Consider the following 16,622-nt stretch of genomic DNA (forward strand, 5'->3'; position numbering starts at 1 on the left):
ATAATATGCATTGGCTGCAATAATTTCATCTACAGCAGGGTTTCTCAAATTGGGGGGGCACTCCCCAAAAGGGGGTCACAGAAAAGATCCTGTAACGTAATGAAATTGTTGGTCACTTTGTAACTGTAAAACTGCATTGCTTACCTGGCGTTTGGTTATACAAGGATGGATCAGTTGTTGATTCGTACTGGTGAAAAATTAAAAAGCATGCCACAGATGAAAGAGGGAGAAACCAGTGAGAATAAATCGAGTGAAGTAAGAACAGCAGAGAGGGAAGCAATGAAGTGTAAGCAGCAGGCTGCGACACAAAAGCTCAGAAAGTTTAGAGTAATATGTGCAGTACAAGTGAGCAGTTCAGTTTCTGCTACCCTGCCTAACCTTATTATGGCAAGACACATGGTTTATGTCATTTTATGATTTAATTGTGTTCATTTGCATGCTTCTGAAAATATATTACCCGCTGAAAATATTGCACCTTTTAAAAAATGCATGTTTTGCCTCTAATGTGCAGATATTAACAAACTCAGAGTATACCAGCTACATTTGATAAATATGCTGCAAAGTTCAGTTACAGCTCATTTTTGTAGTATGGAGATAGGAGCAGCGAGCTGATATAATCTGTATAATAAGTATACATGCAGTACAACCACCTTTTAACCCTGTGTTCCATGCTTCACAACAACAGCAGCAAACCTGATCAAAGTAAGTCAAACCACAAATAAATCCCTTCAAGGTCTTTTTTTGATGTTGTCAGAAAATGCATAAATCATGTATTTAAAAATCGAAATATGCAACAAGAAGATTAGTATAAAAGGTGCTATGTACATCCCAGATATGTCAGTTTTCATATGTGAATTATAGCAGTCTAACTCCTAAAAGAAAAGAAATGAGCATGCATTTAAATTTTCATTTGCTTTAAATCTCACTCATTTGAATGCTCTGCTATCACACTTACTGAAATAATGAAATAAAACATGGATAATTTAATTCATTGTTCAGTATTCTGGATAAAATACAAAAGCTTAACACTATATTAATCACTAAATAAAATAATGTCAGTCCTGGTATTAAATACAATGAATTTGAGAAAATGAGCTTGTTGAATTAAAGTAAAATATTCTGCTTTATTCCAAAGAGTGCTTATATAGTAAATCTATATCACCTGCATATTGGAACCTGGGTAAAGCACTTCTAACTACAGAAGTCGTAAGAGCTGGTGAAAACAATCCATCAGGGCTCAGGCAGGATTGTAAAGCTGTGACCTTCAGGCACAAGGAGCAACACTGCAGCCAGCTGAGAAAGCAGTACCCTCAACCCCCTGCCAATCTGCTGCCAATCAGTAGGAAGTGCCTGTGTGAGGGCTGGAGGCTTCTGCTGGTAATTTCTTTAGTAGAAGAGTGAGAGTCTGAGAGATACTCTATTTACCCAGTCGGCTCCAGAGGGTGTTATTACCCAAATTACAGGAAATTATAATACATGATCATTACAAGAGGTGGAACCAGCAAGAACAAGCTGATTGCTTCAGGTGGAAGAAGCTAAATCACATGCAGAACATTTGCTCTAATGCAACGTTTTTATCATTGTAGTAATAATAATAATAATAATAATAATAATAATAATAATAATAATAATAATAATAATAATAATACCGTAAATGCTCATATCTCAAAACTATGATTTTGTTAGTTAACATGTTCTCAAACAGTGCAATGGTCATACAAATAGATTTATCCCATGGAAATGTCTTTTTTTCATTATTTTTATTACATGTTTCTTTCTCATTTCTAACTCTACTTTTGCAAATGTGCCAAATCTTTTCTCTCGCACCCAGCTAGCTCTATTTAGATCAATTGTCCACGCAAGTAAAAGCAGTTGTCTAATTCCACGTCAGACCTGATACAAATATTTTCTGTATAGAATACTATGACCTGTTTCTCAATAAAAAACAAGATCTGAATTATAACATTGCAAAACTACGTATATATGGTCTCCATATGTTAAAACCACCACTAACAGAAAAAAGGTGATTCAATTGAAGCAAGACATTTATCAGATACAGTAACAGTTCAGAGAAAACATCTCCTTGCTGGATGTATTTTGTATTTAATTACTGACCTTGAAGAACTTAAAGTCCTATTATGTTTCCGTGGTTTTATAATAAAGGTTTGTGACACTTGAAAATAAAAACATACTGTAAAATGTCCTGTACCTACTCTACAATTTAATATGTGCTCTGGTTATGCAGCAAACACCGTATCTCAGAAAGGTATCAATTATATATGCAACATATAAGCGAATGGTACATGTTAATATTATCAATGCATTAATACCCAGCAAATAGTTATGACCAGCAGTAAATGACCAATTAGGTAATTAATGATCCGTATCTTTATTCAGGTTAACTGCAGCAAGGATTACCAATTTAAGCAGCTTGTAACAAATCTTCATCTGGGTTATTCCATTTGTCAGCTGGCCTACACAACCCTAATATATATATATATATATATATATATATATATATATATATATATATATATATATATATATATATATAATATGTGGCTCACTGGACTGGAAATTGTTTATAAAGCCCTTTCACCTCTAGAATGTGGGTTGAAATCCTGCCAAGGTCAAAAGTGACTGAATGTTATTTCAATCAGGTGGCTGTTGATGCGCAGTATGTATAATGGTGATTTCAGCTCTTTAAAGCACCTCTGCATAAACCAAGAAAGCTTTGGATGTAGTCCTATTGAAGTTCACCGCAGTAAAGAAGTAGTTGCAATTAGGGCCATTTTGTCCATGCCTGAATTAAGCTAAACGTTCCAGAGATGTAGTACCATGTGGACAGGCCTAGCCTTGATGGTGTGGACTGACAATCACAACCAGCAAGGGGACCATCTTCATCTTGCTGGTCGTCTGAATTCCACCCAGCATCATGGCCAGTATCAAAAACACAGTCTCACTGCAAATGATATACAACCAAAGTTTTATGTTGGTTCTTATATGTTCTTATATCCCACTGGACTTTCACCTCAGCAACCGCACACTGTGCAGTCCCTGTTTGACCGTAACATGATTGGTTCCAGGTACTCCTGTCGTGAAGAGGAGTTGGAGAACTTATATGGGACATTTGGCTACTGTAAAATCCTCTGTCCACACACCATATTTGCTATCAGTACTATGCTATCAGTGTACTTTTACTGTTTTCTACTAAATGTTTCTGTGCTTTTACTGCAGTTGACTAGCCGGGTGAATACAGAAATATCCTGTCACACATTAGAGTGTAGTCCCATATTGACAGGACAGCATTAATTTTACTGAACAACTGTAAAAAAAAATATTGCAGTTTCTGTGCAATGCAAAAATGTATGTCTTCATTTATAATCTGCCAGTGTTGTGTTTTTTCTACTTTATTTAACATTGCATCCACAAAGGAAGGGATTCTTGTTATAATTATCAGTATTTTAATTTGTGACAGAAACACACATCAACTGAATAATGATTTCTATTAAATTCTCACTGATATTTTAGCGCTGAACTGGGGTTGATAATTAATCTGTTAAGGATGTGGTGCAGTGATATTAATACCTAAAAGTGCATTAGAAATATAAGTGGACAAATTAATGAAAGCTCTGAGTGGGAGAGGACATTAAACATCAAAGGACCTGGTAAGATACAAACATGACCTCATGCGGAGAGCTACTTAGCAGAGACAAGACTATAAATATCCAAGCAAAACTACACATTTTGCACTCCACATTGATTACTAAACTAGGTGCTGTCACTCTGCTAAGCAAAGCCGCAGCTCCGGGACTCTGACTGAGAACAGATCTAGGAGAGAGGAAGAAAGCTTCATGCAAGTCAGCTACCCAAGGCAAAGAAACTGAGGCCTGATGGGAGAACTTCTACTGCTGTAAAACTTATAGAGACTTTATTAGACAAACAAGTCTGAGTCTGCTGTAACCAAGCCACATTATCCAAAGATACTGTGCCCTGCTACCTGCATGGCTAAAGTTTCAGCGAAGAGGACAGAGCGGCTGGGCATGGCTTGTTGATCCCATCGGGGGTTGAAGACTTTGTTGCTGAGAGGAGAGCTTTTCACTGGACACCTCGACAGATTGAGTTCTAACCAGCCGAACAAAAGTCTAAGCTTCAAGGAACCTTTGTATAGTTCCAGCTGCATTTTCCTCTCATGAAACTAAATTAATTAATTATAGCACATTTGCAAATAATTTAACTATTAATTCTTTAGTTTGCACACCTTGCATGTAAAATTACTTTTTAGTGAAACTTGATGAAGTCAACTATAAGTAATTGACCTCAAATTATTGTATGAAGAACTTATTTTAAAGTAAACTTGCTATATTGTTAAACAATATACTATTCGTAAGCTTAGCATGATCTATTCTAAGGTTTTCTGCACCATTTCAGTTCAGGCTGTGTGTGTGTGAGCTGCTACTAGCTATGTCACAGCCTGCTTCATTTTTATAGCGTCCTTCATGTACAAGCTCCCCTCAGTGCTTTACAAAAATATGCAGCAGGGCAGAAGAGCTCAAAACTGCTTGCCAGTGAAAGGCAAATCAAAGAAATATGTTTTAAGCTCAGATTTAAAAGTATAAAGATGCAACCTGGAAGTAAGTTCCAAAGTAAAGAAGCTTGAGAAGTGAAAGCCCTCGCTTCATAGGTGTTTAACCGAGTTCTTGGAATTACCAGGAGAGCATCATTGGCAGATCTCAAAGCACCAGAGGGTTTGTAGAAAATAAGTAACTCGAGCAAATAGGTAGGATTAGAACCATAAATAGCCTTATAAGTGAGAAGCAGCATTTTGAAATGAATATGATGCTTAATGGAAAGCTAATGTGTTTGTGTGTTTGTGCGCTGAATGCATCAGCTCGCATCTCAGTCAGGAAGGGGGTCTTTTTGTGACTGCTGTACCCCAACAGAAGCTCCCAGCTTTAATGATCTGTCACTAATTAGATAACAAATAAAGTTTACAAAGTTCTATTTTTAGTATAATTTAGTAGTAATACATGGGGAAAGTCGGACATTAATTGTGCTTTACCTACTATATCACCCAATTGTATATATATTAATAACATTTCCTAGTTATTGTACTGTCTTTCTCCAAGATGGGCGAGCTCTTTTAAAACAGTGGCGACTTTGTTTTAGTTTAATGTCTCCACCATTAAAATACTACCACAATAACATGTTATGGACATGTATGTACCTTCCCATCACTTCCTTTCACCAGGGGTTCTTAAAGTAGCAGTCAGAGAACCCTGGCCATAGAGTGGCTGAAGGGGGGCATGAAACAATCACATCACAAGCATACAGATTCAATCACATATGTTCTTCTAATTCTCAAGCCTGCCTCTGCAATCAAATAGACCAGTCAAAAATCTCCTCCTTAATCACATGGGTCAATCACTTCTGCTTGCTTGGGAGACATGGTGGCTGCATTGTATTACAGCAGGGCTTTTGTAGACAGTTGAAATGTAATGGTACAATACATTTTAAACTATTTCGCATTCTATATAAAATCTACAGGGATAACTGCTGACGAAGTTACTTCAAATGTTTTCTGGCTGGGAACCACTTTGAAAACCAGAAACTTACACTGCCACGATTTTAGAGGGTTTAGATAAATGCAAGGCACAATGACAAAGCAAGAGACATCAAGTCATTAGAAATCAAGTTGTCTTAAAAATGATGGCATTAAGCATTACACTTTTTGAATACATCTAAAAATGACTCATACACTGTCTGTATTGGGTGTACCAAGGTCGATCAAGAAACACCCAACTGTCTCTTTAAATGCAATACGTAACTGTAATATGATGTGCCAGTTTATATTCTATGTACTGACATATTGTAATCAAGGTATACACATCATTAAGCAACACTGTTTGGGCCAATCAATCAATTACTTACACAACAGCGGCAGGTACTTATTCTTCCTAAAACAATTCATGCATTAATGAATCCATGGTCCAGTTTTACAGTTATTTATATGCACCAAGAACCACAACTGGTAAACAAAACTAAAGGCAGCATGTTACGTCAGGAATGATTGATAGGTATCCCAGTTATAACAATGTAATTACATGGCTATCAATACCCTGTAAAGTGCTACCATGACAATTTAACAACACTTGTATGTGATGTTTATAATGTTTATGGCACTTACAGAATATATTGTCATTGTAGCCAGCAGGACTTTCCTTCTAAACCCAGCTGTTTTTTAAACTTAATTTTGTATCAAATTTATCTGGGATCATTTAGCTGCTAGGAACCGGACAGGCATTGAAGGACCGAACGGCCTCCTTTCGTTCATAACTTTTCTGATGTTCTGATAAGCATTCAAAAAGGGTCCTTTCCTTTACTTTTTAACCCATGAGAAGCTAGATATGGAACAAAAAATAAAGGGGACCTTTCTGTGACGGCTGCACCCCAACAATCCTGGGAAACGCTCTGCTTTAATGATCAGTTGCTAATTATGAAAGTTTAAAAACACTTTTGGCATGAAACAAACCCACATTATTATTATTAATACATGGGGGGTTGAGTTGAACAAACAACTTGCTTAGTGAGCTATACGTATAGAAAGTAATATTGTTTTGCCAGCAGTAATGCTAGAAATTAAGAACATGGTTAAAGATGAACTGCTTTCCTCCTCCCTCCTATATGTCTTTTAAAAAACTTTTTATACAAAAGTATCGCAAAGCACAGTACAGTATATAGCAGAAAAAAAACACAATACATTTGTATAGCATGTCACACATACAACTGCCACAATCAGACCATTTAAATAACAGTATACACATAATAATACAAAAGCAGCAACTTTAAAGTTACATTAAGACCCACTAAGATAAGAAAGACATTTTATAAAAATGATTTTTTAGTCTTGACTTGAAAACTGTAACGATCCCAGCTTCCCTGGCAAACGAAGGCAGAGCATTCCGTAATTTCAGAGCTCTGCAAGAAAAAGCCCTACCTCCCATGTTGCTTTTGTTGACCCTAGGAATAACCAGCAGCCCTGCATCCTGTGATCTCAGAGTGTGGTTTGGAAGATATGAGGTCAGTAGCTCCTGCAAATAACTAGGTGTGAATCCATTCAGGGCCTTCTAAGTTAACAGCAAAATCTTAAAATCAATTCTATACTTCACAGGGAGCCAGTGTAAAGAGGCCAAAATATGGGTAATGTGTTCACTTTTCCTGGTTTTAGTCAGAATTCTAGTGGCGGTATTCTGAACAAGCTACAAGCGAGATACCACACGTTTTGGGAGTGTATTAAAAAGTGTATTACAATAATCAATTCTAGATTAAACAAAGACATGCATTAGTCTCTCGGCATCAGATAGGGAAATAACTGGTCTAAGTTTGGCTATATTTCTCAAATGGTAAAAATATACTTTAGTAACTTCCCTAATATGAGTCTCAAATTATAGATATTTTTATATAGCTCCTATCTTCAGTCTTTCTCCAGGGAATTGTCCTCTTAGCCCAGTACATAGTAGCTCTGAAAAAATGTAATATAGAACTCGCTGTTGTCACTACAGTAACAGCTTGAGAAAACAAGATTCTTACTCCAAAAGGAGCCAGCCCTAGATTGATGAATGGCATGTCTAAGATACATGTCGCGTTTAAACTAATACACATCATTAGGCCAACGCCTATGGCATTTATTCACCTGGATTAAGTCATTGCACCATATTCCTTCACTTTTCATCAGCATGATAACCATCTGTCCCATTACACTTCACAGCCAGAAGGCCATCATTAAATCACAGTGACAACAACAAAACAAAAGAGGGTAGGAAACCAACCGGGGAGAGTGTCTGTTCCTACCTGCCGTAGGCCCTGTTCGCGCTCCAGGCTTAGTTGGTCCTGACCAGGCTCCACTGCTGTTAATTCCTGACTGAGTTGAGCTTCAAGGAGAGCTTTGTAATAGGTATCACACTTTGTGAATGGCCGCAAGGTCCAGCAGCACTCTGTCTTGCATGCTTTTCTGTTAAAGAAGCCTGTGGGAGAGAGAAGTGAATGAAATGTGTCCCATGAGGAGAAAAGAAGAAAAGGCATAAAGTAAATGCATGTGTAAAACTACACTGTGACTCAAAAGATGCAGTATGCAGCACTACTCTTTTCTCAGCACTTAGGAGTTTAACAAATGTTATTTGGTCAATAAGGGGAGACCCAGAAGTCTAAAGCCACATTATTTAGGACTTGTATCTGATTCCCCCTAGAACTAGGTGGTGTCTACCATTATTTATTTATTTTACCAAAATCTGTTTTGAGGCAAAGACAAAGTCACTGCACTCTAATGAGAATTGACATCTGCTGGGTATCTAACACTTAGCAGCTCATTCTGAGATAGGAAAGGATGGATCTAAATCTATTTAGTGAGACAAACAGATTCTGATCCATCCTATCCCTGCATTAGTGCAGCACTATCTCAATATTTCACTGTCTGTTTTACAAATACAAAAATAGTGAAAATTGAAAACAGTGAAAATGAAGGGTCCTTATACAGCAAATTATAGTATATGTGCAATTTACTCTCAACATGGTCTAAATGTGAGTCAACTGAATTTGTGAATTTCCAGCCATACTGTATTGTCAATCTTTGTATTTCCAACTCACTAACCAAGAGGCAGTTTCCCCTCATGACTGATAAACCAGGCACCGATGTCCTTCATCTTTCATGGTAACTGCCTTTTCTAACTTACAATTTACCAGATACCCCCCTGTGGCAATGTGCCACGTCCCTGTGTGCATTTGTGTGTTGCGTGCGTGTGTAAATGTTGGTGTATAGATTGGTACACGGGATATAAATGGGTCTGTGTTTCACGTGTATTTAAAATTGTATAATTATATTTAGGCACAGGATTGCACTATCACATCACGTGCAAGTAAAGAGTAATAGTATGTGAGCACGGGATTGCACAGAATTAATTCACGTGCTGGGATTCAAGTGAATAATTAATTAGTAATTGAATCCCAGCACAATAGTATATATAGACGCACATTTCCTTCACTCGGGGTTGGGTGTTCGAGAGTGGAGAACGGGTGAGAGAGAAGGAGAACGTAAAGTGAAGTAAAATAATAATCTATAAGTGTTTGTACTCACCGTGTTTGTTTGTCTCTCCGTGCACCGTTTGTTAAGTGTTAGTGCGTTTTGTTTGTCTGTTTTATTTTGGCATAAAGTGCCGTGCCCTGTGTTTTTGTTTGCACAACCTTTTCATTTTGCTGTTCTGTTTATTTATTAAATGCTGAGCGAAACCATTCGCTCAGCCCCACCAAACCACCTTTCTGTCTGTTTATTTCCTGCATCTGGTCTGACACCACCCACTCCGGCCGTCTTTGTGACACCCCCAAATTAGTATGTCCAATTATTTTTGGTCAGGTGTCAATAGAAGAATTGATAATCAATTAACGCTGGTCACCTGCCTTTAAAAAGGGGCTGGAAAGCCCGTCCTTTGTTCTGTGCTGTTTCATGCTGTGTTACCAGTGGAAAGACTGTGTGTTTAACCAGGGTGAGTGAACCAAACCTGGAGAACGTGTGCCTGTTTAACCAGGGTTCTATGTCAAGAGATTATGACCGTGTGCTTAACCACCCCTGTTACACTGCCTTTTTAAACAATACAATCTTTCAATATTTAACCCTTTTCATAATGCTAAACAGCATACTGAAGTTGTTTAATGATGGCGCATAGGATATGATACACATAGACAAATTAAGAATGGGCAAATATACTCTATGGCAGATCCATAGATCCATTTGGCCGTCACTTGGAGGCAAAATCCCCATCTTACAGACCCTTGTCCTTTCTTGAATTAGGTGGTCTCAACACCACATCACAGTCCACTTCAAAACCACCACACAGTTTGGCACAATTGAGAGAGGCACAGGATAGTGAAGATGAGTGGTTTAGTAGGGAGGAACAGTAGTGGAAAGCCAGAATATAACCAGTATCATGGTTCTCTGTGTTTCATGAGCATTAAATTCAGAAGAGCCATGTAGTTTTGGCTACCCACATTGACAACACGATACACAGATTTATAAATAGTGTTTGGAATTGATTAAAACTAGCAGTAAAGAAGATAAACTGTTTTGAATGGTGGAGTGGTGTGCACCAAGCACTGTCAGGTAGAATGTGAAGGAGTCTTATCTTACATTAGTACATCAAAGCATTACTGTAGTTCTGAATGGCAGTCCTTCGAGACTGATAAAAAACTACAGTCTTGTCTTTTCTTTCTTTTTAACAGACCTCATTTTTATTTTCAAAGGTTGATTGTCAATAAGGTCCGTTTTTCTAGGCTTATGGCTGGCTTGAAAAATATAATTTCTAAAAAAGATGTATGTCAATTGATAGTTGAATCATCGAAAGAAAAAAAGAAAGAAAAAACGATGCCAGACTACAGCTAAAGTAGCCATGCTCTTGAAACTTGGCTTATGGGAAACAGAAAATATAATAACTCTGAACTGAGATTTATCCGCCATGGAGAACATAGCCGGTCCTGTGCTAACAGAAATAAAAATCAGAGTTATGCATGTGTTTTTTAATTAATCAGTTATGTGAGAGACAGCCCGTTATCACAAAAGTGTTGCATGTGTAAAGTACCTTCCAGTTTTCATGGTGCTCCGACAATGTTTTATACTTTCTAATGCAGGGTGGGTTTACAGAAATCCCAACTTTAACCCTTAGCGGTCCATTTATTCAGCGTGTCTCATGCACGTCAGGTCCAATTTATTTTCACACGCGCAGTTTATTTTAGACGCGCTGTTTAAAAGTATTTTTTTCACAGTAAAACAGATTTAAAAGGCACTGCATATCAGCAGGACACTCAGTACTGCATCTCCAGCCCCGCCCCACCCCTTGTTCGCTATATTTTTCACATACTGTACGTCTTAATAATAGTACATACCGATAAATCATCTCCCGATCACTCGTTTTATCACCAAACTCCTCAATAATGTGATCCAAGTCATTATTTTATTACTATAACATTAAAAAAAGCTCTGCAAATGTCTGTGATATTCTTTGAGCGCTGGATGCAGAAGCAGCTATCTTGTTTGTTTATGTCTGTGTTATCTATTTGGTGTCGGGGCTATCTGTATTCATGAGATACGCCCCCTTTTTTTCAGCTTCTCTCGGCTCCTATCGGTCTCACTCGGCTATTGAATGGTTTTCTCTGCTTTTTCCGGAGAAAAAACGACTAGAGACCTGTTTTTTATGTATTTTTTATGATGTCGGACAGGGTCCGACATTGGACCGGAAAGGGCAAATTATCGCCTTGTACTAAATTGCAACTGAGAGGTTTCTGATAAATTGGTTATACAGTACAGTATACAGTGGTACCTATAAGTACTGCATTCACCAACATGAAGGGCAAAACTGTAAATGTGAGCTATATTTCACATACAAAATATATTTTGTATGTTTTATGACTCTTTTTATGTTCTGACAAAATTCACAATTCAAGCTATCAGTAACATGAAGTATATCACCATCACCTCCTAGAGTATATACTGTATCAGATGAATTCATGATGCCCCCAGATTCTGATAGAGTTTGTGCTATAGTATGCCCAGACCATGTTTAATCATAATTGAATACTTCTCAACATGTATATATGTACTGTAAAAGCTTAGGGCAACACACCGGACCTTCATATACCCCCAGATTACAACACACTCAATAACTTGTGCTACTGTGATGAGTCTTCTCCTCCTCATGGTTGATGAGTTGATGATACTGACATCAGCATAAGACACATACTCTCGACTACAGAGCTTGCTTTTCAGTTGAATGGTAAGACGGTCTTTGAACCGTATGGTTTGCGGTTCACATCCAGCTCTAGTCTTTCCATTCAATTCAATGGGTTGAGATGCCAATTCATTACAGTGGCGCCCTATGAGAAGAATCCTGATCTCTGTGGTTGAAACGGGTAATTGCATGGCTGTGTTCTTGCATTATTATATGCTATAGAATGTGTGCTGGCTTGCCAGACATGTGGTTTTCTAAAGTCCCTCCGAGTCCAGGGGGACCATGGTTACGAGCCCGACGTTGAAACCCCCAAGCTCGAGGACGTGCTTTGATTAAGTGGGGAGGGGAGGTAAATAATCTCCTCCTAGCGGCTGATGAGTTAATAATATCACCATCAGCATAAGACACATACTTACCTCGCGACTACAGCTTGCTCTTTAACTGAATGGCAAGACGTTCGTCTTTGAACCGTATGGTTTGCGGTTTGGGTCTGGTCCTTGCCTTTCAGGTCAATTCAACAGGCTGAGATGCCAATTCATTACACCAAGGAAAACTGTTTTTATTATAATTGGACAAGCAGTTCTCTAGTTATTATTATTTGTTTATTTAGCAGACACCTTTATCCAAGGCGACTTACAGAGACTAGGGTGAGTGAACTGTGCAGAAGCTGCAGAGTCACTTACAACTACGTCTCACCCGAAAGACAGAGCACAAAGAGGTTAAGTGACTTGCTCAGGGTCACACAATGAGTCAGTGGCTGATGTGGGATTTGAACCGGGAACCTCCTGGTTACAAATGATGATGATGGTGGTGGTAGTCAAAGCAATACAGCAAAGATTCTGCCATTTAACGATATACTATTCTCAACTCCAAAACCTGTTATTGAGGAACAAAGTCTGGTCTTGAAACAAGGTGTGGTTCTGTGCCTAAATGTAAGCTGCAAAAAATAAAGGTTATGTTCTCTGAAAAGATTTAATGGACTAAACCAAACTATGTTTAGATGTGAAACATGGCTTGAGATAAATGATGAAGCAACATTTTAAAAAAGGGTAACACTTTATATCAAGGTCCTGTTTATTAATGTTTTATAACTATATACTAGATACTTAATAACTATGTTACAGAGTCCTAATAAAGAATTATAGATTGTTTATAACCATTCAATAGCCATGGACAGCATTACATTTAAACATCCCAAAGTACAATAGGTGGCTAAAAATGGTCCCCTTTATAAAACTGTAATTCAGTCTAATGGCTATTGCATGCTTATAAACCATCTACAATGTCTTATTAACACTATGTAACATGGTTATTACGCATCTATTATATATTTATAAAACATGTATAAGACATTAATAAACCATACCTTAATATACAGTGTTACCAAAAAAGGTATAGATGGCAGATTTTTCATCTAATTGCTATCTATCTCAAAAAGAATGCGGTAAAGGATGATTCTTTCTCTTTGTTTTATTGAAACAATCATGGCCATTTCAATAATCTTTGTGTGGCACAGTTTTAATGACTGCATATATCATTCATGACATTTTCTAACTTGTGGTTTCATGACTTTACTGGCTGCAATCTCAGTCACTTTGAGAGAATAATTTAAACACAATAAATACATTAGTGTGTCAGGGAGAAGTACCTTATAGTGTTGCCATGTGGGCAGTGCGTGTGTTGGCACAGCAACTGGCACAGTAGGTACACCGGAAATTAATAGGGAAAGTTAGGACCACAACCCATGTAGTAGGTTGAATAAAGCTTCTAGATTTTACATCAGCAAGGTGTCTAAAATATTTTCTCTAGCTTTTTTTTCCAACTTTTCTTCTAATTCCTTATGAAATGTAAAAAATAAGTGATTTATTTGGTGGGTCAATCAATATGTTTTTATTTAAATATCCTAACTTAAATTCAACTCTATTTGCCTGAGCAATGTAATGAGGAAGACACAGTTTGTGATATAGAGATGAGAAGTGATATGATATAGAAGTGAGTTCACCTTTACGATTTGTGTGATATTTCTGCACAGTTCTTTTCCCCATCCTATAACCCTGTATTATAGATTGCTGATGACCTTTCAGCAAACCAGAGCGCACATTTAGCCTGCTGTATTCCACAATACATTACAGAGAAAACCAATTCATGTCATCTACCGTACCATTTTGAGTTCTTTACCGTGCTGTATTCTCCATATCAGTACGATTGACGCCACCTGCTTTAAAAAATCACATCTGATGTACCCTTTGAAATGCCATTCTTCTGCAAATTCAATCGACAATGTTGACATCTCAGTCATCCACCTACCTCAGCCACTCAACAGTATTCTCTTCCTCAACCTTCTCCCTCGTTCAATGAAAATGACAATGGACTAAATGAAGGTTGATGATGATTAAAAAATGAATATAGGGGGATTTTTAAAAACTTGTATAGTAATAATAAAGCAGTTACAGAGTTATAGGACTGCGGGCATCTGTGTCTGGATTACAGCAACAGACACTTCACTTTTACTAGTGCCGCTATTACCCACATCCACAGACTCACCACGCAGTTTGTAATGACCTTAAATATGCGTAGATTACATGATTTATAAGGATGTAAAAGAAAGCATACAAAAAATGAAAACATTAAAAAACTACACAGACCAAGGCTAAAAGCATATTGATATAACTCATAAAGAGATGTTCACTGCCCTATAACCCTATAATATACAATGCACTAACATCTCTACTGAAAAAAAATGCATTATGAACTTCTGGACTATGAATCACTTACAAGGGAATGTGCAAATTGCAATATAAGCTTCGATGACCTTGCCTAACCTATACACAGTCACTTTAAGCCATACAAAAAAAGGAAGCTTTATTATTTGCAGCAGCATGTTAGAATGAAGAAATTTATATGAAAAGCTTTAGCAGAACTCAGATTAGCATTACAATTGAATAGTCTGGATTCTGTTATCAGTGAATGTAAATGGTAAATTGTAAAGAGCTAATTCATTTTGAGGAAAGGGTACAGCAGGTATTCTATGAATAAGAACAGCAGAATAACCCACGAGCTCCTGAAGAGGTAGACTGGGGGTGGGACATTGATTTCCCTTTCTATCCCACTCAGACCCCTTACTTAGTAAATATCTTGTTATCTCTGAATATCTGATCATCTTCTCTTTTAATACATGCAAAAGATTTTAATGGTCAAACCATCTCACAAATGTTATCAATTTTTAGACCAGCTAAGCTAGGTGTGGGGCTTTTTTATCACCCTCACTCACTAAATGTCATGGTGTACCTGAATAGATAATTGTGTCCTTTTTAAACCGTTTTAAAGTAAAAATTATAAATATTATAATTGATTATGAAATAATGCCATACATTTTCTCCAGAGTGCAGTTTTGAAAGAAACATGTATTTTCATTTACAAACAACAAATTTGGTTCTACGCTACGTTAAAGAAATCTGTTTGTAAGCCATGCTTTTAGACTGTCTTGCACTTCCTGGGGAGAAATTGTCCCCATCCCTTCACTGGCTTCTTTCCTTTCAATAACCAATCAGATGCTTCCCCCATTGACGGGCATGCATTCACTCAGTAACATGCTTTGACCCAGAAGACACTGCTGGGGTGAAATGTGCAAGGAAGTAGAACAGTAGCAGACTTCCTTTAAGGCAAGGCAATAAAACTGGGAACTTAATTTATCCTAGTGTATTACCAGGTGTCTTGTATTAAAATGAAAATACGTGTTTACTATAACGTGTTGAGTTAAAAACTCCACATTTCAGACATGTGTAGCTAATGGAAGTGCAACATGGGTAAGATTTAAGGAATTCTAAAGCTATAATACTGTAGATATCAGACCCTACTGTATGTCACGACCCACAAATGGCAAAAAAGTAAAATATAAAAAATAAACAAATTTCATTCCACTTAAATAAATGCTGAAAAAATAAATCTGTTTTATGTTTTTTTTTTTTTAATGTGCCTGTGCTATGTGATTTTAATTCCCTTCAGTCTGTTATAACCCAGTCTGTAACCCAGAATAATTAGGCTTGTTTTGTGGTATTACGTTAATTCTTTCTGTATAGCGGTCAGTTCTGTATAACTGTATTTATTTATGTTCCTAACAAGGAGACTAACTCATTATTTATTGCATTTAATTAAATAATTTAATGACATTTTTCCTCCATTGTCATACATTTTCTTCTGCACTTTGATGCACTCAGAAATTGTGCAGTCAGTCACCAAATCCTGTTTTTGTCTAAGCAAACTGAGTGAGCAAAATCTCCATAGCTGAAAGGTCTAAAGGCTAAACGCAGAACATTTCAAAGAGATATTGTACTGAAGTGTGACTCCGCTGGGACTGCCAGTTCCCTGCTAGTGTTCAACTCCTGGGAATGTGTGAGGGGCTGGAACCCAAGGCTAATCTCCTGCTCTGGGGTCCTGGTTTTGAACCATACTGAGGCCAGAGAGTGGCTCAGTGGTGTATAACAGCCCTGCTGTCTGCCCTTCTTAAGAAGTAGATTGGAATTTGCTCAGCTATGGGACTAATAGTCTCTGTAAAGGGTGTGTACCCTGACAAACATTTCTGCCTGGCCCATACTTATGTGTAAGGGCTGTGTATGTGAGGCGGTGTGGTCCAGTGGTTAAAGAAAAGGGCTTGTAACCAGGAGGTCCCCGGTTCAAATCCCACCTCAGCCACTGACTCATTGTGTGACCCTGAGCAAGTCACTTAACCTCCTTGTGCTCCGTCTTTCGGGTGAGACGTAATTGTAAGTGACTCTGCAGCTGATGTATAGTTCACACACCCTAGTCTCTGTAAGTCGCCTTGGATAAAGGCGTTTGCTAAATAAACAAATA

At 37.6% G+C, this 16,622-nt stretch overlaps 1 protein-coding gene across 3 annotated transcripts in view; it reads right to left on the minus strand.

Moving 5' to 3' along the window:
- Positions 1-16,622, minus strand: part of LOC117964194 (leucine-rich repeat and immunoglobulin-like domain-containing nogo receptor-interacting protein 1) — a 533,294-nt gene that overhangs the window by 438,571 nt on the left and 78,101 nt on the right. For 2 of the 3 annotated variants that reach the window (XM_058998459.1, XM_058998460.1), the window contains exon 2: positions 7,852-8,024. The gene's annotated coding sequence lies outside the window, so the exon portion shown is untranslated. Of the gene's footprint in view, positions 1-7,829; positions 8,025-16,622 lie in introns of all 3 variants that reach the window. The other variant, XM_058998461.1, reaches the window with a different exon arrangement.

Source organism: Acipenser ruthenus, chromosome 24, assembly GCF_902713425.1.
Source record: "Acipenser ruthenus chromosome 24, fAciRut3.2 maternal haplotype, whole genome shotgun sequence".
NCBI lineage: Eukaryota > Metazoa > Chordata > Actinopteri > Acipenseriformes > Acipenseridae > Acipenser > Acipenser ruthenus.